At 33.5% G+C, this 25,408-nt stretch overlaps 1 long non-coding RNA gene across 4 annotated transcripts in view; it reads left to right on the forward strand.

Annotated features, from left to right (window-relative positions):
• LOC133186905 (uncharacterized) overlaps positions 1-13,088 on the forward strand; it is a 29,655-nt gene extending 16,567 nt beyond the window's left edge. For 3 of the 4 annotated variants that reach the window (XR_009721102.1, XR_009721104.1, XR_009721103.1), the window contains 8 exons: positions 154-258; positions 8,637-8,820; positions 9,004-9,123; positions 9,227-9,325; positions 9,424-9,606; positions 10,194-10,277; positions 10,370-10,504; positions 12,146-13,088. This is a non-coding gene — a long non-coding RNA (uncharacterized LOC133186905). The remainder of the gene's footprint in view (positions 1-153; positions 259-8,636; positions 8,821-9,003; positions 9,124-9,226; positions 9,326-9,423; positions 9,607-10,193; positions 10,278-10,369; positions 10,505-12,145) is intronic. The other variant, XR_009721105.1, reaches the window with a different exon arrangement.
• The last annotated feature ends 12,320 nt before the right edge of the window (positions 13,089-25,408 follow it).

Consider the following 25,408-nt stretch of genomic DNA (forward strand, 5'->3'; position numbering starts at 1 on the left):
TGATAAATTTTTTTGTAATATTTTGTGTCTATAAGTAAGTCTTTTATTGAACCTATTTGACCAAAGTGAGCATCGTGGCCCATGGGCCTCTTGTTTGAAGACAGTTTTAATTTTTAAAAAGTGATGTTGAATCTAAATGCTTTGATGTTTTAGACATCCAAATGGCTAGCTCAGATGTGGAAGTGGAATCGGACCCTTTTAGTTGGGAATTCAATGGAAATTCATTTGACAGTGATGATGATGATGAGATTAATTCAGGTAATATATATAAATATAATTATACAAGTTGCACTACCCAGTCTGCTGTTAAGCTAATTTCATGATATCATGTCATAAAGAGGGATTTAATATTTATCATGTTTATTCACATGTTTTTGGACACAAACTATTTTTTGAGGCGCATCCCTAACAGCGATGTGGCCTCATTGCAGTCGACCCCCATTTCTTTCTTTTCAATTACTGCGGCGACAAAGGACTCCACAATATTGATTCTAAATACGCCATTGAAAATAGAGCAAATGTATATTGACAAGTTGGTGATATTCATTGTCTATTTTAAATACCAAATAACATAAAATCTCACATATATATGTTGTTTATACTTTGAAAGCAACAAAGATAACAAAAAAGAAACAATTACAAAACAAAACAAAAATAGAGAAAGAGAGAAAACAACAACAAACAAACATGTGCTACGCGGAGTAAGATCTATTTACATCACAACAGCTCTTGCCATAAATTATTAGGCCTTGTAATACGACATTGCTTGTACGAATATCTGAGAAAAATATACAATAATTTTATTTTATAAAACATCACTAACAGTAGGAACAAGATGGTTGTTTTTATAGAAATAGAAGGGATATCATTATTTTTTCACTTGATGAAACGAATAGTAAGATGTTCAAATGAATAAATTTTTGCAACAAGGGCCACCTTTCGCAGTCAAGACGAACTCTAAAAACGGCGTGAACTCCAAAAACGAAGTCTTTGGCTCCATCATGCATTGCGGCAAAATGGCATCCAATGTAAACAAACGATGGATTGTCGTTCGCTTTCTTCAAATATACGGCTGCATAATGGTTGTATTTAGTGCATTGTGACTTTACTTTAATTTTTGTTGAATGGATAATTATATTTATGAAATTATTTTGTGGATATTGACTTATTTATTGCTTCAAACTCTTGCATAGTAGAAAATTGGATTATACAACATCGAATTCAATACTGCCGGTAAGAATTATTTTCTTATTTGATTTATTGTCTCCTTGATTTAAATTTTATGTTGTTCCTACGATATCTAGGTGCTTTTACTTGTTTTTGAAGACACCCAGCTTGTATGTATTTTAATTAGAAAATGTGCATTTTTCACTACGGAGCAGAGATATTCACAGGTTTATATTTAGAAGACATGTTGTGACCTTAATTTCTAGAAGAGTGGTTTTTAAAGATTTCATTTTGATAGCTAATAGTTTTAAAAATGTTTTCATAATAATATCTGTTTGTATGTGATAAAAAAAAATCGGTAAATAACCATGGTAAGAACTTACGCGTTCAATTCAGATGTCGTACACAAATAAAAATACCGGAATGCTAATATATGTGTAAAATTCAGTCAAGTTTTTAACAGTTACAATATGTATTGTCCCATTTTGCATATATATCCCTTTTATTATGCATATTTACTTCTCAAACGTATCATTTTCTCTGTAATTGACCTGACTTCAAACGTCAACTTTGAAAGTAAATATCTCCTTTTTTGCAAATAAAATCAAAAATCTGACAAATACGATCTCTTCCGAAGTCTTTTATTTAGCATTTCTGAGTACTGGCATAATTGCCATGCTTTCCAAAACTTTGCACAGACAGTTTTTGTAGACCCATCATTTTTGCTGAAAAATCGCTATTTTTTGTGCGTGTGCGCATGCGCGGACTCTATTTTCGGAGTCTTTTTCAGTCTCAATTTCTTACTTCCGGAAAAGCAAAGCTGTTTTTGGAGTTCGTCTAGACTGTTTTGGGAAAAAAATTCCACGAGTAAGGGTGACATGAAACGGTGAAATGATCGGTTTTTGGTAAAATGTCAGTTGAGTATGATAAAATATCTGATAAAAAATTGCAATGACAGTGGATTTCAATTTATAGGTTTACTAATACCGTATAAACATAGGCTTTTTGAGTTAATTTTATCGAAAATATCGGAGGAAACGTGTTTCATAGTATACCGTATACCACTCCCGATTGTTTTTTTTTTCAGTCCGAATTATATGAACATTTCATGTATCCCACTATGGTTTACGTATTATGTCATTTTGATTGATAAAACTAGTCTAAGACAAAGTATTGATATTTTAAAAAAAATGCTCATAATGAAAGAAACGGAAAAAATTCAGATATGAAATTATATAGAATTATTCAATAATCATTCATTTCTAAATTCTCTTTCATTATTTCATCTTTCTACTATGTTTATAATGAAAGAATAAAAAAAAATAAAAGTATAATTAAAATCAATTATAGATTAATTTAAATATCAATGAATTATAATTGATATATCAGACTATCTTTAAAAAAATGTTTGTTTGCCCTCTTCCGACCGACTAAAAAAATGCCACGACTCAAAATCTTTTTTTAACCTCAAAGAAATGATATTTTTAATTTTTATTTTTATTCCTGATTTTTTTTCGTTCCCTCAAGATGTATGTCGAATTTTTCTGAGTAAAAAAATTTGAGTTTTCTACCTTCAGTGCGATGCGTCTCTCAGGCCTTCAGGCCTTTGATTTTATGTAATGCCACCATCAATACTTCATAAAGATAGGCTTCACCCAGTCTGACTATTAAGCTAGATTTATAATAAGGTTACGAACAAGGATATATTTTCATCAAGGAGCAGTGGTCTAGCTTCCATTTGTTGCAGTGTCTCCTAAATTGTGCACATCATTGAAGAACCATTTATAAAATTTTCAAATCAATCAGCCAGAACATTGTTATAGCAAACATGCTTAAAATGAATTTGTATGCTTACATTGAAGTGATTTCCTTCCCCATAGATTTAAAAGTGTTGTAAATGGAAAGTTTATGTTTATAAAGAATTAAATATTTTGGTCCCCAGCTCTTTGCTATTGTAAGCATGTTTTACTGTATTACTCCCTGTTGTTTGAATAATTAATTTATCTTTATTTTGTGTGATGCCATTTTAACCATTTCTACTAGTGTTGTCAATGAGTACCTGGTTAACCGGTTAATCGGCAAACAATGCGAGTATCAGATAGTAAAACTGCTACTCAGTTACTCGGATATATAGACAAAAGTAGAAAAGAAATGTTATTTTGTTCAGAAATGAATGTACACCTCTACCATTTTATTTACCGTTATTTAACATTAGACTTGATCTAGCGTTTCACAAACATGACCAATTTGTTTTGATAACACTTAGTTTTCACAGTTTATCTAATCGATGGCTTTGATTGCCAAGCAGTATACAATGTAGAAAACCTGGGTTAATTATAATTACCTCACTTATACTGTGCTAGTCCGCAGTACAGGATTAATTTTAAACAAGATGCCTCCACAGCCATCAAAAGCATAGATTCCGAAATGTTTTAAAAGAATTTAAATCCCAAAGGTGTAAAATATGTAAAATGAAATTAACATACACAGAAACAAAACTAAAGTAAGTTTATATTTAGGACATCCGCAAAAATTGCCAACTATTACAGGATATTCAAGAACAAATTCATTTAGAAGCTTTAATTTGTCTTTGTGTAATTAAAAATAAATAAATGAAATGCATCTACAGTGCATTTGCGTTTGATATTGGCCAGTATGTAAATGTTAAACATGGAAATTGTAATGACGTTACATATATTACAGTTATTATTGAATACATACCATGAGCAAGGATGTTTAAAGGTCTAAAAAAAAAATCCATCTGTGTAACCGTTTACTTGATCGGAAAAGTAAGCGAGTAACCGGTTACTAAAAATTGCCCGATTTGACAACACTTATAAGTATCAACACATAATTATAAGATTGGATGCTGCTCGGTTCGGATGGCCAGAGTCTTTTTTATGACATAATTGAAGACATATTACTGGCATTTTGTTTTTCTCACATTACTTGAATTCTTGGTTGCCTACAACAAAAATATTTAAATTGATATTTGTAACAGAGATTTAATTTGCAAATTTAAAAATAATGTTACAGTAGTTAAGAACTGGAATTAGTATAAAAGTAAGAAGAACTGGTATACATTGCTAACACAATGAAGCATCGGCAAAGTATTGAAATTATGAAGAATAAGAATCAGAGTGAAATGTATTGAGCATGGATATGAAAAGAAGTGACATACTGTTATGAATGAGATTGAGTGGCCTCTTGCTTTTACTTAAGGATTTTCCAAAACACTGATTGATTTGTATTTGAGAATAAATTGTAGGATTCTTATGAGATGCAAATCCAATTTAAAAGCTTCATCAAATTAAAGACCGACTGAATTATATGTCAAAAGAATGTGAAATGGCATTTCATTTTGAAATAAAAACATGATTTCAACTCAGAAAAACCAATGGGGTACAAAGTAAACAAACTGGAGTGACATACCTAGATTCTCTCTAATGGTCTAATACATGTATGTTTAATTTGGGATGATTATTTTGATTCCATATTTCTTCAGTCTATGATATGCATTATAGATAAGTCTACTAAACATGTTTTATAGAGTTCACTACCCCAGGAGATTAAATATTATGATTAGATATTATATCGTGTTTTTTGTTTTGTTTGTTTGTTTGGCAGGGGGGGGGGGGGTTGCTGTTTACCAAATCTCCTATGCAGAGTAGTCGTTCGTTCCTCTCTCAGACCTCTGCAATGGGCTCGCGTCAAGATTTTTGACATAATGTAAAAAACATAATATTTCAAGGATTATTTCTTTATTATTACTTTCATTCTGAATGAAATATATTCATGTTACAGACATACATTTTTAGGGAAAAAAATATAAATTTTGCTATTTTCTATTCAGGGATATACTTTCATTGTTTATAATACTAGTTGAGCCATATATAATTTATCCATAGTAGGAACAAGTTGATGATGAATTTACTGCAAAGGAAATGTAGTTTGTTTTAACATTGCCAAATCACTCATTGTGTTCATAGTTAAGTGCTAGGTATTGCAAATTAAAAATCCTATTACAATACCTTGGATACATTGCAATATTAAATTTTGTATTGAAATATATTACAATATAACATTATTTCTATCTTTTTTATTTTTTTTTCTTTTTTCATCAAAGACAAAACATGTAGTATATTTTTTTCCTTCATTCCATAGTAACATTGATGTGAAGCCAGCAATTTTTTTCATGCTACGTACAGTATCTAATAATCTCTGCATTAATCACATATCTCAGTATTTGTGTCGACGTTTTGAGTTTCTATCTTTAACTTTAAAATTTATCACGCAGATGTAGTGAATTTCCGTGTCAGAGGACAATAATTGCACACGTAGTGATTTTCCTTCCCAGAGTATATTATTTACACACACATGTAGTGAGTTTCCTTGCCAGAGTACATTATTTACACATATGTAGTGAGTTTCCTTGCCAGAGTATATTATTTACACAGATGTAGTGAGTTTCCTTGTCTGTTTAAAATTATCACACACATGTAGTGAGTTTCCTTGCCAGAGTACATTATTTACACAGATGTAGTGAGTTTCCTTGCCAAAGTACATTATTTGCACACATGTAGTGAGTTTCCTTGCCAGGGTAAATTATTTACACTCATGTAGTGAGTTTCCTTGCCAGAGTACATTACTTACACATATGTAGTGAGTTTCCTTGCCAGAGTATATTATTTACACACATGTAGTGAGTTTCCTTGTCTGTTTAAAATTATCATACACATGTAGTGAGTTTCCTTGCCAGAGTACATTATTTGCACACATGTAGTTAGTTTCCTTGCCAGAGTACATTATTTACACACATGTAGTGAGTTTCCATGCCAGAGTACATTATTAACACACATGTAGTGAGTTTCCATGCCAGAGTACATTATTAACACACATGTAGTGAGTTTCCTTGCCAGAGTGCATTATTTACCCACATGTAGTGAGTTTCCCTGTCAGTATACATTTATCACACAGATGTTGTGAGTTTCTTTGCATTGGTTTATTTTCATTTTTGATCAATGTTTGGAATCAGCTTCTAGTGTTTCAATGTTATCGATTATAATCAGACACCAGATTTCTACTTTACAAAGCATAATTTTGAAATTTTAAATTCAAAAGTAATGAGAATCTTTTATCAAGTATATTTTTAGAATCTACACACCTAGCTTAATTAAAAATCAAAACAAATAATAGGGGTTAATGTGCTTCTCTTGGCGCTATTGAGCATTTAGTTTGACTTTTTTGCACTGTAAATACGTCTTACACATAAATCAATTTTTAAAGTTTTTCCTCCAATATTTTTTTCAAATAAATTATGGGAACAAACACAGTCTTATTTCACCTTGAATATATAGGTGTATTAAAATTTGTGACAACAAAAAATTTTCAAATTACTTCGCAAGTTCAATTATTTGACCTTTTTGCACTCAGAAAATATTTTTCTGGCATTAAAAAATTTATCAAGCAATAAAATATCTTGAAAGTAATGACATTTTACTGAATTTAAGAAGAATGGTTAAAAGTATTTTATATATTCAGAAAAGAAAATTAAAAGTGGGGGTCTGTGATGTTAATTTTTAGATATTACCAAAATAGTGCTAATTTTAAGCTTAATTTAAATTACGGCTATTTTTTCCTGGATTTTCACAATATATTTGCTATACTTATCAAATATAATGATAGAATTCATGATATTTTATTTGATATATAATTTAGGACCAGCATAAAACAATTCATGGCTCAGAATAACTCTGTGTGTAGGCTGCATGGAAAAATAGGAATCCAAACTTAGCATACTTTAAATACTTTGAAAGAGAAAGAAATGATCATTTTCTTCTAAAAAAAAAACCTTCCGCCACAAAATATACTGTATGTGTCCATAAAATAGTGTATTCAAAATTTAGCGAAATCACTGGGTTTTGAGGTGTTGGCGACATCATGAATTAGCGCTATAAATGTCTGTACCATATATTGTATTTATAAATGATTTCTTAGTGGTATTCGTGAATTAGGGCATTGTTGTCTGCGCCAAGGGCCCCCTAAAATATGAAGCCTGCTTTTTTAAGTACACATACAGTAGTTCCTCACTTAATGCTTTTGGTATGGAATTTAATCATGGAGTTTTAACTGAATATATTTTAATTGGTATTGTAGAATCCAAATTTATTGTAAGAACTAAAACATTATGCAAAAGTGGAAATATAGGTTAAGACAAAAATCTACTCAAAAGCTCAGGAGCATTTTACTTCTTCTGGAGAACCACTTAGCAATTTTAATTTGTTTAAATGAATGGTGACCAACTTTTCAAGGAGAAGTAGCTATGAAACAGTGAAAATTTGATTCATATAAAAATCTCCTTTTTATAAACCATTGAAACTTACGTGGAAGTGTCCTGACATGGTATAGATTCAAGTTTGCATGTTCAAATCTGACTTAATGGGGTAGGTGGAACCAGTATGGAATCAATATTTTTTTTACATCAACATATAAAAAAAATGTCATAATAAGATGCAGTCATAACATGGTAGTTTGTTCAATTGTCTTTTTGTAATTAAAAATAAATAAATGAAGTGCATCTACAGTGGGGTAGGATAGGGCTACAATGAAGGATTGAAGTTTTTCATTGGAATGTATGTCACAACAGGACATTGATTAGTGATATTAATGTCCTAGCTGTTATCCTCAGAAAGTGCTGTACAATTTTTTTCCCAGTCATGGTTCCTAGAGGTACCCGTAGAGTGGCACAACAATAGTGGATTAAAGTTTTTTGTGGGAATATAAAGGAAAAAATGTTTAAAATAAAAAAGAAATGGAATTTTTTTTTAAATACAATGTGTTTTGTGATAAAGAATAAACAGCAGCATTTTTTTTCTTCCATAACTGGTACCATTGAACAGAGCCATTCCACCAAAAATGTTAATTATTCCTAGTTTGAGAGCATTAATATTTTTCATCAAATTTTGAATTCGTCTATTTTTATGAGGAAAAAATTGTAAAATGCTAAGTTCAAGATCTTTGGGATTGGTATTTTGACTACTTTGTATGGACATTCTTTGAATAGTGCACTGTGCACAAATTTGGTTGAGAATGCACATTTAGTTAAGTATTTTAGTATATCCCTATTCGTTCAAGCTATATATACTGTCCTGTCTGGCCACTTTATTTTGCAAGTCATCTAAATATTTAAGTGGTAGCCAAAGAAATTCATTTTCATGTGATTGATTAGTTTTTGTAGATGTGTATGAATTTTGATTTCTCCCCTGAAGCTAAGCTGAAGTGAAGTGATAATTCTGTTGAACATGAATTGTTAGATATCAAATGAATTCCAAACTTTAAGACTTCGTTTCAATATGAAGGGATATGTTAAGATTCGAGCATTGATTGGTGTATACAATTAAAAGAATGTCTTTGTGCTTGCATGATGAACTGGGTTGAAAAATTTTGAAAATATTAAATGTTTCCCTCAGCTTGTTGTGATCCTCCTGGACATCCAAGTGTTTTCGACATTGATGAAGATTTTGTCAATCTCTCTCTTGGACCAAACCAAGAAATGATGGTTTTAAGAAGATTATAGGATATGTCATAGAATACGAAGACCCCACCACTGGAGGCAGGCTAATGACTACCCAGTAGATGAGTGTGTTTATGAGGGTGAGTAACTGATTACTTGTTGACACATGTATCTTTCTTATGAACTAGTAAGTGGATTTACATGTCCTTTTGTTGCATGTAATTAGTATATTATGGCTGAAAACTGTGAAAAGATGTTTTACAAAAGTGATTCTTGAAATTTGTTTTGTTTACAAAACTTGAATTTGAGAGTTTTTTCATCAGTGAAGGGATTAAAAAAGGACAAGGAATACAACTTCCACATACAGGCCAAGAATCTTGAAGGTTTTTAAATTAGTGAGTCTAGTGATGTGATTGGTCCCATAACTCCCAAGCCCAAATACAGTAAGTATATTTGAAAAAAATTATAACATTTTAAAAAACAGTTACCATATTGTACTTTATTTTCGATTATTTTTTCTTTCACGTTTTTAAACTTTTATTTTAGCCAAGGTTTTGCCACCTGGTGTACCAGAGGCTGTCAACAATTCTATAACTTATCTGAAATGGGAACCACCTAAACATAATGGTGGCTGTAAAATTACAGGTACTAATTTAAAAGTAGAATAAAAAAAGGGAAATGTTGATCTCTGTTCAAAACCACATAAACACTGTAGCAGTTGATAATATTGATTATCTTTGTAGACTACCTTGTAGAAGAGAGGTTTAAGGGAACAGAGAAATGAGTACCCCTGCACTGACCCCTCTTTACTGTCACCGATCTTCCTCAGGACTCAGAGTGGGAGTTTAGAGTTACAGCTGATAACTTTGCTGGAAACTGTGAGCCCAGTCTGTGCTCACCAGCATACAAAATCCAGGAGAAGATTGGTATGTTGTCAAGTTAATAAATGTATCGTACACTATTATGGTACTAGAAAAAAGATTTGGAGGTCAAATTAAACCATAATGTGTATTTTCTTCTCAAAGCCCATAATACTCTCACTTTACTGGTCAGGAGCTGAAATTTATGTGAAAGCTTCCTGATGTAATAAAGATTTTAAATTGTTCAAAAAATGGCCTTTGAGGTAGATGGGGCCACAATAGGGGATCAAAGATTTACCTTGAAATATATACATACATTTATGTACTGGTTAAAATCTTTACAAATCCTCTTAAGAACAACTGGACCACAAAAGGGGGGATAGTGGATTCAGAGACCCTTTAGAGTTAGGATAGGGTCATAATATGAGTTCACAATTTTGCATGAGAAAATTAAGGAGAAAAACTCTTTATAAAGATTAAGAAAAGCTTCTTTTACATGGGAAATGTTGTAGCCCATGGGACTCTTCTTTGCATGCATAGTAAAGGCAAAAAGAAAAAAATAGATAACCCCTATTGTATTCATAAATTTGAATCTTACTTTTTAAGAAAAGTGTTATTTTCCAATTTAATATCTAATTTGAATGTTTTGACAGAGTCTTTTGCAATTGAGCAGGATGAGGAATCACACCAATCATTTGTAAATGAAAGCAGCAGTCATGATGTTGTCAATGAGAATGGTAATCTATATTTATGATGTTGTTTGGATGTTACAAATTAAAAGTTAACCCCATAAAAATGAACAGTCTTAAAATGATAATTTCTTTTTTAGAATTTTAAATAGGACATGATACAGGGCCACTTTTAAGTGATGAAGCAGACGAGTATGATGATGGTAATGATGATGAATCATACCATCCTTCAAGCGATGAAAAAAGCTGTGATGAAGATACCATTAATGATCTTGGTAATAAAGCTGAAAACAGAACTTTCTTCAGCTCAAGTAAGCTTTTCTGATCAAAGTTTGTCCATTGTCCATCTCCAGCCTCACTGTTGTTTCAAATTTTCAGCTCCTTCTCAAGAACCACTGCGTCAATTTCAACCAAACTTGCCACAAAGTATTCTTCGGTGGGGGATTCAAGTTTGTTCACATGAAAGGCATCACCCTATTTTAAGGGGATATAATCAAAAATAAGTGCAAATTTGATGGCATCTTTAAAAAAATCTTCTCCAGAAACAATGGGCAGAGTTGTTTACTTGTACAGCTTTTTAGTATTTTCCATGAATCTTCGAGTAAAAAAGTGCTCTACAGATTCACGTTGAAAATGTACAGATTTTCCCTAAAGACGGAAAAAATCAGAGTCGTTCCCGAAATTTGCCAATCAGTTTGATAAAGAAGCTTGTTGATTGAAGTGGTCTTATCAAAAATGATCTAAAAACAATATAATTACGGCAAATGTAAAATATGTAAGCAACAGTAGACAGCATACGGTGACTTGCGTAGTTAGTGCTTAGTATTTGTATAACAAGGGGTTCTTCATATAAAAATGTCTAATAAGCTGAGTTGCATTTTTACTGACAAACTGCTCAAAATACTGACAACTTCTAGAATACTGACATCAGTTAGAAAAGTTAAACAGGTCTGAGTGGGCCAGAAAAATTATTCTCCAGAACAGCAAAGCCATGACAAGTCATATTAATACAGAAGCATACTCAGGTAATGTAGCTTGAAGTTTTATCAACTAATGACCCCTGGCAGAAGGGTGGGGACACAATGGGGCATAAGACTTTTACATGGAATTATATCGAAAATGTCTTTAAAGGCCTTCTTCTCAAGAACAGCAAAGCCATGATTTGTTATATTAATACAGGAGTATTTTTCAGGTAGTGTACATTCACATTTATTGAAATCGTAACATTAAGGGGTAGGATGGGAGAAGTAGTTTCAGGTTTGTTCAAATCATCACCCACAGGGCATAGGGTGGCACCAATTGTATAATTACTCAAACTTTCCAATACTGAACTGATTTCTGCTTTTCTCTTGCAAAAGGGCTCAGGTGTCATGGACCATGGGCCTCTTGTATAAGGTGTTATGTATTACATTGTACAATATGTAGATTGTTTAAAGTGAATTAAAATTCTGGCAGAATTTCTGTCTTGAATTTTAAGTATGACTGTTTCTTTATTACAGTTAAGGATTAATTCCATAAGTTGTTTTTTTCTCCAGACATGATCACAGTCTGATAAATTGACAAAATTCATTTTAAATAAATTACTTTCCTTTGCATCACATTAACATGATGTTCATTAGCCAGCATTAAAGATTATAAATATCTCCATAAGGAGCTTACATAGAGTGTTTCAATCATGCCTAACAGATTGAAGTATGGAAAAACAACTTTCATACCTCTTCATTAGGTTTGAATGGGTAAGATGAGGCCATAATAGGCAATCAAAGCTTTACATAGGGATATATAGGGGGGGGGGGGGGGGGGGGGGATGTGCAGGGCCATTGTGACTTGGGTGAGCCATGTGGCCCATTGGCCTCTTCTATAAAAATAAAGATGAATCCCTTTTGTCAATACATGTACATATATAATAATTTCAGATATGCCCAGTAAGCCTCTCAAATCTGAAATGCAGCAGAAACAAGCTGCACTTGCAAGTGACAGCGAAAAGGACAGTGAATGTGAAGATGATCATGATGATGTCGGCAAAGTTTTACCACAGTCAGAGAAGCGAAAGACCAGGTTTTTAGAGGCCAAAAACATCGTCTGGGAACTATGATAATAAAAAACATTCATGTCTCTTTTGTGAGAAGTTTTGCCAGCAGGCAGTTGATGGTATGCATATCATATAAGCCCATAGCTCTTTAAGTACAAAAAATTGTGAGATTCATTTTTGCATATAGGTTCAGGATGGAGCTGAATATTGAAAAAATATATCCTATAAATTTTTTTTCATGGACATGTAGCAGACAGCTGTTTGCATAATTTAAGCAAGTAATTTTTTTAACCAAAATTTGTGAAATTTATCGCTCATGACCCATTGTTCATGCAAGGTTTACCTATTTATATTGACACTGCAACAGGCCCATAGAACCCCCCCCCCCCTCACTTTTTCTGAGTATAGTATTTTGCTATAGTAAAGTATCCTTTATATCCTGGTTGCCCCTCCCCCCCCCCCCCCTTTTGTTGCAATAAGGTCGGTTCAGTAAATAATGTTTTTTTTTGCTTGTCGGATATTTTTTGAAGTCCCCCCTACTTTTGAAACCCTTGCTATGGGCTGTAAATTGAAGTTTTAAAAAATCCTTTACTGGTGAACATCTAGCAGGCAAACTAGCAGGCATAAAATTAAATATGAAGATTATGAATAGTAATCAAACTCAAAAGTCCATTAGAATAATCCATATTCGTAGCAGAGCAAACATGGACCTCTAAAATTAATCTTAATTAATGCTTAGCCCTCTAATTGAAGGCTTCTTCATGTTTCAGGCCCATGAAAAGGCAGAGTTAGTCATAAATTAGAATGTTTTACACAGTATTAGCCAGTATACCTTATCCTCTTTACTTTTGAACTTCTAGGAGTTCAGCTGCATCAATATGATAATAAATATAGAATTCTTGTGAAAATTTACGATTTTTGTTGCATGGGTCTAGATTTCTAGATCCAGGCGGTTTTGAAATGACCACAGCCTGAGAAATTCATAATACTCAGGTAATAGTCAAAGCCTAGGGCCTTTTGTTGCATTTTAAACACAGGAAGTTATTAACTGCATGATATTTATATTTCTTGCTTGGTTGTCAGCTTTAAGCTTAAAGAGTTTTTTTTTTTATTTCGAAACTTGTATGTTGTTTAATGCACTAAGAAAATGCCACTATATTTTGCACAAATACTGACTGATTGTCCTTGGTTGTTCTGTGAAAATAAACTTATTTTGGATACCTTAAAAATTAACAGCAAGAATTATCTATTAACACTTGGCTTATACATGTGTATCTTATTTCATGCCAGCCTTCTTTTTATGTACTTTTTTGTATAGTTGATGCAATTAAATTGTTTCATGCAAACAAACCGTCTTTTTTGTTTGATCTTTCAAAATGTTGTAAAACATTTGAGCAAAGGGATAAGAAAACTAAAGGGTGCTGTATGAACTGCATTTCGTAAAAAATCATGGTTTTAGAGACCAACATATTTGAGCAATGGGATTTTTAAATGCTGAATTGGAAAATGAAATGATGAATATGAAATGATAGAATGTTATGCAAAAAAAACAATGAAGTGGACTTTCCCCACCAAAGTAATTTCAGTTTTTTGAAGTCATTAAATTGCAAGAATAAATAAGAGGGATCATTATTTTCCCCCTTATTTCAGGTCCGTAGAACGCGGAGGCTACCCCCCCCCCTTTTCTGAATATACTATATTACTATTGTAAATTTTCCTTTGAATGCCAGTTGTGGTGTCATCCACATAAAAAAGAACGAGATGTTATTACATGAACAGTAGTTAAGTAATTTGTAATCCTATAAAATTCTTGTTAAGAAAAAAATAAACTCTTTAAGATCATAAAAAACATAATGATTGCATTTAAAATTGGGGAACGATTTTCAATTTCTACTTGTCTTACTCAATGCAACAGAAAAAAAAAACCAAAACGAATATTCTTGACGAAGCAAGTCTTGAATCAACGCACACTCGGCAATTCATTGCCGTCAGCGACGTAAAAGCAGAGGGGAGGGGTAGCTTGGCCCCTCCTTTTTTCAAACTTAAAATTTTATTTTTAATTAACTGTGAAAGTGTTCATTAACACCCCCCCCCCTACACGCACTGTTTTGTTATGTATTTAAATGCGGTCAATTTATTGTAAAGAAATTTTTTGGAGGGTTCACAAAAGTTCAACCCACCAATAGGATTTTCGACTTTTTGAAGTTAACCTATTTCTCTTGCTTGCCAAAGATTTTCGGGTAATAAGTTGTATTTTCTGCCCCCCCCCCCCGACTTTCAAAAACGATGTTACGTGCCTGGCCGTTAATACTTTTAAATCTTTGTCATGACGGTTAATTTATTCTTCTCATTTCATTTGCTTTATTTTAATCTATATACAGATGTTGAAAGCCAATTTTTTATCTTTTAACTTTATCGGATATCCTTTGACAATTTTTTTTTCTATAGTATACAGATTTCATGCAGACATTGTCATGTATTTTCGACAATTATTTGGAAAAATTGGTGTTTTTACGGGAAACGCATTCAAAATTTACTGAATGTAGTGATTTTCTTGTATAATATCTTACAAGAGTGTTTATGTACTGAGTTTCCTGTGTGTGTCCTGATAAAGCCATGTAGTGACTTGTCAACTTCCGGTGTGTGATTGAGCAAAATCACGTGACCAAATGTAGTGACTTTTAGGTGAAAAATCATTTTTTCATTATTTGAATTTTCATCTTTCTGAACCTCATTTGCATATACAAAGACCCATAGAATCACAGTTATGGTCTGTTTATCTTGTTAGCATTGCTGGAACATAGTGTAGTGACTTTCAGGTGTAAAACCTCGTGTAGTGAGAATTGCGGTTGTACACGTATATGTGTGTGTGTGTGTGTGAGGGAGTGTGTGTGTGTGTGTGTGTGTTTAGAAAACAATCCCCCCTTTTCTTATAATCTTGTGTGTTGCGAAGTAGTAACCAAGGAGGCCATCTTGGATTTGGTACTTAACATCAAATTTTCATGCTTGCTCTCCCTACGTAGCAGCTAGGCTAGCATTCAAGATCGTAGCTTTACATAGAGGCTACGTAGCCACTACGCTCTTGAACGCACCCCCGGGGAAAACCAACAAAAATGCTTCTGGGATGTGTTGGCTCCTTAGAATCAACTGATTAATGTATACAAACTTGACGGATGCAACGAGGAGGACCCCCTTCTAAGATGTGTGTTAGACTTATGCTGAAATATTATAAAATGTATTAACGATTACCGGGTATTTATAAACCGCAAAAATAGTCATCTGTTTGAAGAAAAAAAGATAGAAAAAAGAAAAAAAACACTTAACACATGATCACTTCATACATGTATAATATGTAATTTAAATTTTCTGTATATACAAACTAATGTACTTTACAAAGACATGTATGGGTCTGTAAATACATTTTCAACTTCCAGGAAATTTTTGTAAAGGAGAGGGGAAGTTCATATCCACTAAAAAGTCATCCAAACGCAAAATACCTATTTTTCGTGTGTGTGTGTGTGTGTGTGTGTGTGTGTTTCTGTGTTTCAAAGATAAACCTCTAAAAGATACTAATAGAATAAGGGGTTTGTGACTCCCAATTCACTTCTTCATAGCCTTCAAATTGATATTCGAGATATCAGTGTTTGAGATACCGAAGTTCAATATATATATTAATTATATAGCTAATAAATAGTCTATAATAAAAAAAAACTATTAAAAATCTAGAGAAGTTTAGCTTTCAATAGCTTGGGAATTTGTTGAACGCTGAGTATGTATTAATATAATTATGAGTATACCCGAAACATTTCGAATACGAGCGTTTAATATAGAACGTCCCGTTGTAATAAAAAAATGTTTGTCTGGTCAATCTTGCAAAGGCAAATTTATGATAGATAGTGGAAGCTAGGTAAGATGGGTTTATTTTCACACGAAATTGAAATCATTAATTAATAATTTAGTACTTATTAACCTCAATAAAACCTTAATAAGTAAATCATAACGCTTGGTAGGGTCATTGGAATGTTGCGATAATAAACACTTAAAGGACAGACGTTAATTTAAATACCGATACTTCATAATTCTTATTAATTTGTGTTATTTAATTGAAATAATTAATATAACTCAATGGAAGATGTGACTATATAATAAAGGAGATATTGAACTTATATTGGTGAATATTGACACAAGTTGGCTGTCCAAAGGCACTCGCAAGCTCGTGCATTTGTACAGCCAATTCGTGCAAATATTCACCAACATAAGTTCAATAACCCAATAATATACTGAACTGCAGCTTTATCTTAGCTTTACCTCTGAAAGTCCACGTGGAAAAGATGCTCTTTTGATATCTGCATACTTCAGCATCCACTAAAGTATCCATGTCCTTTGACATATCTAGCACCAACAAATAAAAGCATCGTGGACTCAGATAAATTTGATGACATGCATAGTAAGCTGCTTGTCCTGCAAAGTCAAACATTGTTACTCTGTTTTGTTCAAAATTCACACTTCTGCCTCTGAGTGCAGTGTCCAGTTCTTCAACGTTGCCTGCAAAATAAATAATAACGTTTTACAATATTGACATGGTATTATTTACAACAACGGCACTGCTGATATATTCAATATTCCGTTCATTCCAAATTCGTGGCCAGTATATGAATTTCACATATGAGTGTAGAAGAATTGCTTTTCTTTCTTGCATGAAATATGTGGAGATAACGAACAGTATTCGAGCTCAAAAGTCAATTAATCGTTACAAAATAGAAGTAGAGCAAACACGGACTTCTAAGACATCAGAGATGGGATCAGGTGCCATGGAGAAGTGAGCATCCCCTGCCGACCGGTCACACCCGCCGTGTGCTCCTTGTCATGCTGATGAGAGACTGCCGATATTCTTGTTACATCAGCTTGTTTCTGCATTTTGTGAAATGATGAACTAAATTGCGATGAATATTAATCTCATTAATTAGATATTGCATGAAATATGAAGATAACGAACAGTAATCAATCTCAAAATCCATTGAAATAATACTTTTTCGGAGAAGAGCAACCACGGACCTTTAAAAACATCAGAAATGGGTTCAGGTGCCATGAAGGAGTAAGCATACTTTGTCGACCGGTATCACCCGCCGTGTGCTCATTGTCATGATCGGACAAATGGAAAAATCCGTAGAAATTCAGTGTTTAAATAGTGGCTTTATAATAAGTATGAAAAAAGTCATACTGAATGAAGATTGTATTTGTTGACATGGTCATTGTAACGACCATAGAACTTGCGAAATGAATACTTTAAACGAGTCTATTGATATCCTTGTTTCATCAATTTGTCTGTAAAAAAAACCCTATTTTCCTTCCATCTTTCATTAAGAAAATTTTTGAATATTGCTACAAACTACAAGTACTTCGCATTTACAGTAACATTGCATTAAAAATAAGTAGCCAAATATATTGAAAATATTACAGATAATATGCTGTAAATTCTACGGAACATTATATCAAATCTTTAGGGTATGTTTTCTCGTATGATTTTTATGCAGTAAATCTGCGAACAACTTAATTCTCTGTACTTTATTTTAGAAATAGCCCATATTAACCAAGAAGATTAATACAAAACACATATTATCGAACGTTAATTCTCCCTCATTATGTTCGTCCGAATATGAAACAATTATATTCTAAGTATGAGAGTAATGAAAAGAACTCATATGTTAGGAATGGTACTCGTTATAACCTCGATTCAAAGGGTAAAATTATATGGTTATTTTATTTGTTTATTATTTTCAATATATAATATAATTAATGGTTATAAATTTATATTCCCAAATTTTTAGATATAACACATTGAGTTGCCTTTTATGTATCCGTTCTTAGCAATGTCAGAACGCCATTTCCCGTGTTCTTTAATTAGTCTGTCCGGTAAATTGTTCGCTGCGGCCGTCGCCCCACCACTACGTAAACTGTGAAGACAAAATTCCTTCCTGTTTAATCCGATATCTGTCTAAGCATCCAGAAAAATTTCCCTCGCTGTCGTGTACGAAAGCGGAGTATTTCTCACAACTAGCTTGTACACTTTCTTAGATCTAAAATAACTCACTGATCTAAAAATATATTGTTTGGAATTGAAATTCAAATCAGCAAGCTTTATGTAATTCAGTAACCAAGTAAATGAACATATGAAATGACCTGTTTTTGAAATTATAATATTATTTTTACGCCTATAAACATCGGTCTTGAATCGTTCGACATTCACAATCACATAACTGTCATGAAGTTTTACGTTGCACATTTTAAGATTTGCTAGCTCACTATAGCGTAGAAATCCTGCAAACGCTAACTACATCATTGTACATAGTCTTACATTTCGTAAATGTATGATCACTTTTGGACGATTTTCTGAATATGCGTTGCAGTAATTGGTTCTTTTTTAACGGTAGGTCTTGCAAGAATCCTCCTGGCTCTTTCCATCTTCATTTGGAATAATTTGTCGTCACATGAGTTTTTTTTAACAAGCTTAGATCGTGAAACCACTTAATGCTATAAAAATGAGCACACAAAACTGAATATGACACTGATTGTTGCACTAATCCATTTAAATACACGGCCACTGATGGAACAGTTGCGGGTAGATATTGACAATGATTTTCGATGCACCATTCTTTGAATTTCTTGAAATATCCGTCGTATTTTTTGTTGGTCGATGTTGATTTGCTGCTCTTGTAGAATCTCTTCATCGTATCCAGAAAATTTCTTATCTCTAAATGTGAATCATTGTATCGTGTCCCATGAAACTTCACCTGAAATTTTGATTTAAATTATTCTTTCAATTTCATTTCTATTATATCAATATAAATATACATCTGCTAGCTCACTATCGTGCATTAACCTTTTTTACAACAATCTGCCATTGCTACCTTTTTTCAAATACCAAACTACTACCGTATAAACATATGTCAATTTCCCAGGTTTATAATAATGAATGATTCAAAGTAGATCTTAAGTTGTAAATCTCTAAGACAAAGACTGGAACAATTGAATCAAAAATGCTGCAGCGTCAAATCAGGAACTTTTAACTTCTGCTTCTCTCCAGCAACTACAATTTTTAACGGAATTAAATTATCAGTGATACTTTTTCTGGAACAACTTGTTCGTTTCATTACTGAATCGTTCACATGCCAATCATATGCTTGCATGATGTACATATAAACTGCGACACCGTCACTGCATTATCAGCTGCATTCTGCTGGAACTACATAATTATACAGGATCCACTCTGCTCACACTCATCATATGCATCGATTTTTCAGCATAATTCATGTACAATATATTCTCAAAATCAAAACATTTGAATTGAATGGTGACTTTGCGAAAATACTTGCTTTATCCGAACCGCTCTTTAAAAAGTTTGTCGGCCGATTAAATTCTTTGACTTCTTTTAAGAAATCATAATACTTTTGAACTGCGTAATTCCACAACAAAGGCCAGAATAATGCTGATTTCCACTTTGGTACTATCAATTCACCTTTTGCTATACATATTATCATATAATTTAAAACTCTAGATACTAATCCGATAGGTGGTACTAACCAATTGTTTTCACATGACCAGTCGAAAGCAAAAGCATCTACACCATAGGTATCTGGAACCCAAACTCTTGAATTGAATCTCTTGACCTTTTTCATTTTTATTTTCAGCAAATCTGTCGATTGTAAATGGACCCCATTTTTATCGCACAATTGAAAAATATTTTCAGAGATAGACCAGTCATCATAATCAAAAATTTTACTAAAATAATCTGCTTGAACGTTTTCTGTTCTTGGAATCCACTCCATTTCTAATGAAATACAATTCCTTATACAAATTTCATAGATATTTATAGCTAATCCGTGTAAATCATGCTTCAAGCTACCTACTCAAGAAATGTGAATGACATTATGATTATCATTGTAAATTTTAACAAATTTGCCTGTTACCGGTAAATGATTTTTTTAAACTTTCTAAAATAAACTGTACTGACTTCAATTCTCTCCATGTGGAACTTTTCTTACATTCGTTTTCTGAAAACATGTTGTGTACAATCTCTAAAATGTCCCCTTGCAGGAAGCGTGCACTTGCATATGCGCTTGCATCAGAAAAACAATTATTCGCTCTGGTGTTTTATTGATGGGACTAACAATCATATTTGGTAATAACTCACATTTCTTTAACCAAAACTCTAATTCTGCTCTAACATTTTGTTGGAATCTTAAAATCTAAATCCCAAGTAATTCTCTGACAAACTGCAATGCATAAATGTCTTGACATCATCTGACAAATGTTACCAAACGCTAGAATGAGTGAAATGATCTTACCTAAAACTGAGGCTAAATTTCTCGCCGTTGTATTCTGCTGTAAAAGAATAGCCTTTATCTTATCTAGAATATTTTGAATCTTATTATTTGGTACCTGTATGACACCTTCCTGTAATTCCTAGCTAGTCTAACTTTTGTGTAGAATAAAACATTGACTTTTCATAATTAGGCAAAAACCCGGCTTTTAAAATAGTCAATAATACAGAATTAGAAATGTTATTATATTTTTCTTGTGGGGCGCATGCCCAGCCGTCATTTAAATACACTATGATAGGGAAACTTTGAGACCTCCAGTAGTTTACTAAAGTTTGTGCAATTTTAGTAAAAATGTGACCAGCTGAAGAAAGACCAAACGGCAAAGCTGTAAATACGTAATATTTTTGAATACCGTCTTTAAACCATGAAAACCCGAGATATTTCTGATGATCAGGGTGGATGTTTATATGATGATAACCAGAGCGCAAATCGAATTGATCATGTAATAACCTTTTCTGGCGTACTGTTTAGCTTCACTGACCCCCTCGAATTTGATTTTTTGTTTTAATACAAACTCGTTTACGTGTCTTAAATCTAGCACTAATCTTTGTTTTCTGGTCTCACTGACTGAAACTGTTAACGGATTTACAACATATGGAATATCTGTAACTTCTGTTACACATCCATTGCAAATTAATTCATTTATAACTTTTTCTACAAAATCAGCATTATCAAAAGAAGATCTGTTGTTTTTTTTTTAAATTTTGGAAGAAGGCTCTTAAATGAAAGGTATTACATAACCATATTTAATTGTGCTTAACACTAGTTCTGAGAGGTTTAAATTTTTCTTCCAAAAATCAGAATGATTGGTCAATCTGTTTTTTACAACATTTTTACTTTTAGCAAATTCAAACTTATCATGTGTATTATACTCAACTTGTTCAACTTGACTGCTGTGTACTGGAACCTCTGCTTGTGGCAACTGCTTGTTTTCCACGAGGAAACTGGCATGAACGGACAGATTCTTGCTGTGTGTCCGGGCCTTTTACAATAGACCTAGAAGCAGAGTCCGTCGTTAAATTGCTGGGATGCTCCTTGGCTGAAGTTATCGTTGCGCTGTTGTGAATAACTTTGGCTGAAGCCACGAAAAAAGGAACGTGCGTTGAATCCACCCCTGTTGGATCCTCTTGTGTACGGTTTGAATTGGCTCCTCTTTCGAGAAACTCGTATAATTGCTGTTCGTAGCTTATTAGCGTCTTCATTACTATCAGCGAGAGGATCGTCAATATACTCTTGTACGTGTCCCAACCATGTCTGTCTGCAATCTTTAAAATCTTATTTCTTTGGTTTAACGTGTTTACCTCTGACTAGATTAGTTTTTCAATTTCTTGAGTTTTGCCTGCATGCACGAGTGATTCTATATTCTTTAATGGTATTTTTCTTTCTGAATTAAAGATAAATTGAATTTTTGTTCCCTCTTGTCTAAACTCGAACTTCTTTGGCTGACAAGCATTTGAATCTTTCAATTCTGTGTTTTCTTTTAAGTTATAACTCAAGCTAGTAGAAGGTCCCGGCGGTACTGGTTCGGCAGACTGAGTTTTGCGTAATTCTCCCAGAATATCCTCCTTCTGTTAAGCTTTAGCAAGGGATGTATTAAATAACGAAGCAGCATCTGTTGTAGAAATATCTTGTTCTTCTTGCAGAATTTTATAGTCAAAATCCAGATCTTGTCCCTGTTCATCATTCATTTCGTGGAACTCGTGTATCACGTATACCCGTAGGTTATAGCGAGACTCGATAATCGAACATGAATGAGCGAGGATATATATATAGTATGTGATCACGTGATAAGTATTGAATGCAACAACGAATTTAATTTTATCTGGTATGAATCATATCATATGAATCATCGTATGAATCTCGTATGTATCATAGCTCTGATCCTTCAAGGTATTTGGCTCCAGTTTTTGGCATCTTTTTCAGCTCTTCCAAATCTTTTTTTATTTAAATATTTTGAATTTCAACGTTTCGGCTTGAGCATCACTGAAGAGACATAATTTGTCGAAATGCGCATCTGGTGCATCAAAATTGGTACCGTATATGATTTACATGAATCAAGATTTTAAGTCTGAATTCTGATATGACTATGTGTAATGTCTAGGTGTGTAAATGTTATAACAAACTAATTCAATGTAATAAATACGATGCTCAATACATGTACATACAAGGAATAATTTATGTCGTAAGTGATACTATACTAAAGGTCGGATGAAATGAGTTAGTGTAATAGTAATGGTATGCAAATCCGTCAATTTCTTAGCCGAAAAATTGAAAACTTGCATATGCGCATGTAATTTGAAGCAGAAAGGGGACATATTACACCACTGTTTATTTTCATGCTTAAAAAAACCTCGATTCTGATTAAAAGGAGATGGAGTTTATTACATGCAGGCTAGCAAGTTACGGGTTTATCATAGTAAAATACATTAAAATAAATACAGCCTGAGCAAAGCTCGTTGCAAAGCAACGAGTAGATCATCCATTGGAGCTGCGGATAGGAGGAAGTGACCTTTAATGAAGATCTTGCCACATTCTAATGTTTTAAACAATCTTGCAAGGGGTATCAACTTCCTGTGTTTAGCCAGTAGTAAGACAGTAAAGAAGTGTACAGTTTCTCTGTCGTTGAATTTGAATTTGTCCAAATGACTTTGCGTCAAGCCATGACACACTCTGGTAATAAGCAAGCCACATCTGTGTGTTACCGACTTAAAAAAATTCACATCTGTTCTTTCAGACCATACATCCAGTCAAAACATCTTATCCTTAGTGACCTTGAACTTGAATCAAGGCCATGACACACTCAGCATGATATCAGCAATACCCTTTTGTGTGTTTCCTACTTGACAAGTTCACACATGTTTTTTTTTCGGACCATACCTCGTATAAAAATATCATCCTCTAAAGTTGTAATTTACATGTATAAGGTTAAACGCACTGGTTTTATGGTTCATTGTAAATATTTATGTCCAATAAGGACACTTTATGTTTCTGTTCTGACAAAAACAAAATGAAAATCCTATTGAACAAAAGAGTACAAGGTGCATTTAAAAACGCTATCATATCATGTTCTATAACGCAGACCATACTGTCCGCGTTACAACAAGATAAAGAAATAGAGCAAAGCTCATTGCAAAGAGTTGGTCTTCCGTTGGAGCTGCGAACAGGAAATGACGGAAATTGAGTCAAGGTCATGCCACATTCTAAGATTATATGAGATCTTATAAGGGGTACGAACTTGCAATGTTTTGTCAGGAGAAAGATAGTAAAAGAATGTACAGTTTCTCTTCGGTGACCTTTACCTTGTCTAAATGACCTTGCCTCAAGCCAAGACACAATCTGGTTATGAGCAAACCCCATGTGAGTTATCGACTTGACAATTTCACGCTTGTTCTTTCAGATCATACATCCAGTCAAAACATCTTATCTTCAGTGACCTTGAATTTGCGTCAAGGAAAGGACACACTCTGAATGCATTCAGCAAACCTCGGATGATTCCGTCGCCTTCATCAAACATCGGCGATACGAGGTAACTTGATATATGTCTCCACCTAACATTTGTGATACGGATGTCCATTTATCTCCTACTAGGGAAAACTAACGCTTAAAAAAGGATAATAGACTAACATCTGACATACGATAAAAATCTTTAGGAGCAGAAAGGTAATGCTTAAAATAACGCTTCGCGAGAAACATGCATTTAGTATCTTTACATAATCACATTTCTTTACTCATGGAAATCAGCTTATCTGCATGTGTAATACATATTGTCTATAAAATAGCATCCTTTTTTTGTGTTTCCGACTTGAGAAGTTCACACATGTTTTTTCACACCATACATCAAATCAAACTTTCTTATCCTCTATAGTTGTAATTCATGAGGTTCATCTCACTGGTTTATCGAGTCGCCCGCGCGGCGTAGTGGTTAGAGCTTTTGCTCTAGAGTCACGGAGTAAGAAGTTGATCCTTATGTCGCACGTTCGAATCTCACTGCGGGGCATGGGGACCGGTCCTTCGGATGAGACCGTATAAATAAAGGTCCCGTTCCGCAGAAGTTGCTGGCACGAAAAAGATTCAATGGTCCTAAATGCCGAGTTTACGTACAAAATATATAATCCTCCAACGGCAAGTGGTGACGTCTCAATATGAAGAAATCTCTTGAAAGGGACGTTACAAAACAAAACAAACTGCTTTATCAATAAGGGTTCAATATTACTGTTTTATCCAGTTCTGATATTGAAAAACGTCGGCTTTTTGGGGTTTCTGCTTTGTCCTCAAATTTGAAAATCCATCGTAGAAAGGAGTACAAAAAAAAAAAAAAAGATTTATTGTTTGATTGTATATTATTTTACGTCCCATTCGAGAATTTTTCACTCATATAGAGACGTCACCATATACCGGTTAAGGGCTGTAATTGTAGACCTTTATTGGCACTCAGGGTCATGGAGCAGTGAGAGTTCTTAATCATGCCAACGCTGACCGTGACATGGGTACTCGGGTTTTAAGGTCTCATCCGAAGGACCCGCTACCTTCACCTCAACGTGCTGAACGCTTGGCGAAGGAACAGTTGCTACCTAATTTTTTATCGACTTAGGTCAGTCGCGGCCGAGATTCGAACTCACGACCTCCCGACCACGAAGCGAGCACTCTGCCGACTGAGCTACCGTAAACGGTGTTAAGATTGATCTACTATCTTAAATCTTTACTTTTACATTTCCAATTAAAGATTCTTGTAACAAATATATACATACATTCTTACATAAATTTAC

The sequence above is a fragment of the Saccostrea echinata genome, unplaced genomic scaffold (genome assembly GCF_033153115.1).
Source record: "Saccostrea echinata isolate AGI-Se365-2 ecotype Australia unplaced genomic scaffold, CSIRO_AGI_Sech_v1 ptg000014l, whole genome shotgun sequence".
In the NCBI taxonomy this organism is placed as follows: domain Eukaryota; kingdom Metazoa; phylum Mollusca; class Bivalvia; order Ostreida; family Ostreidae; genus Saccostrea; species Saccostrea echinata.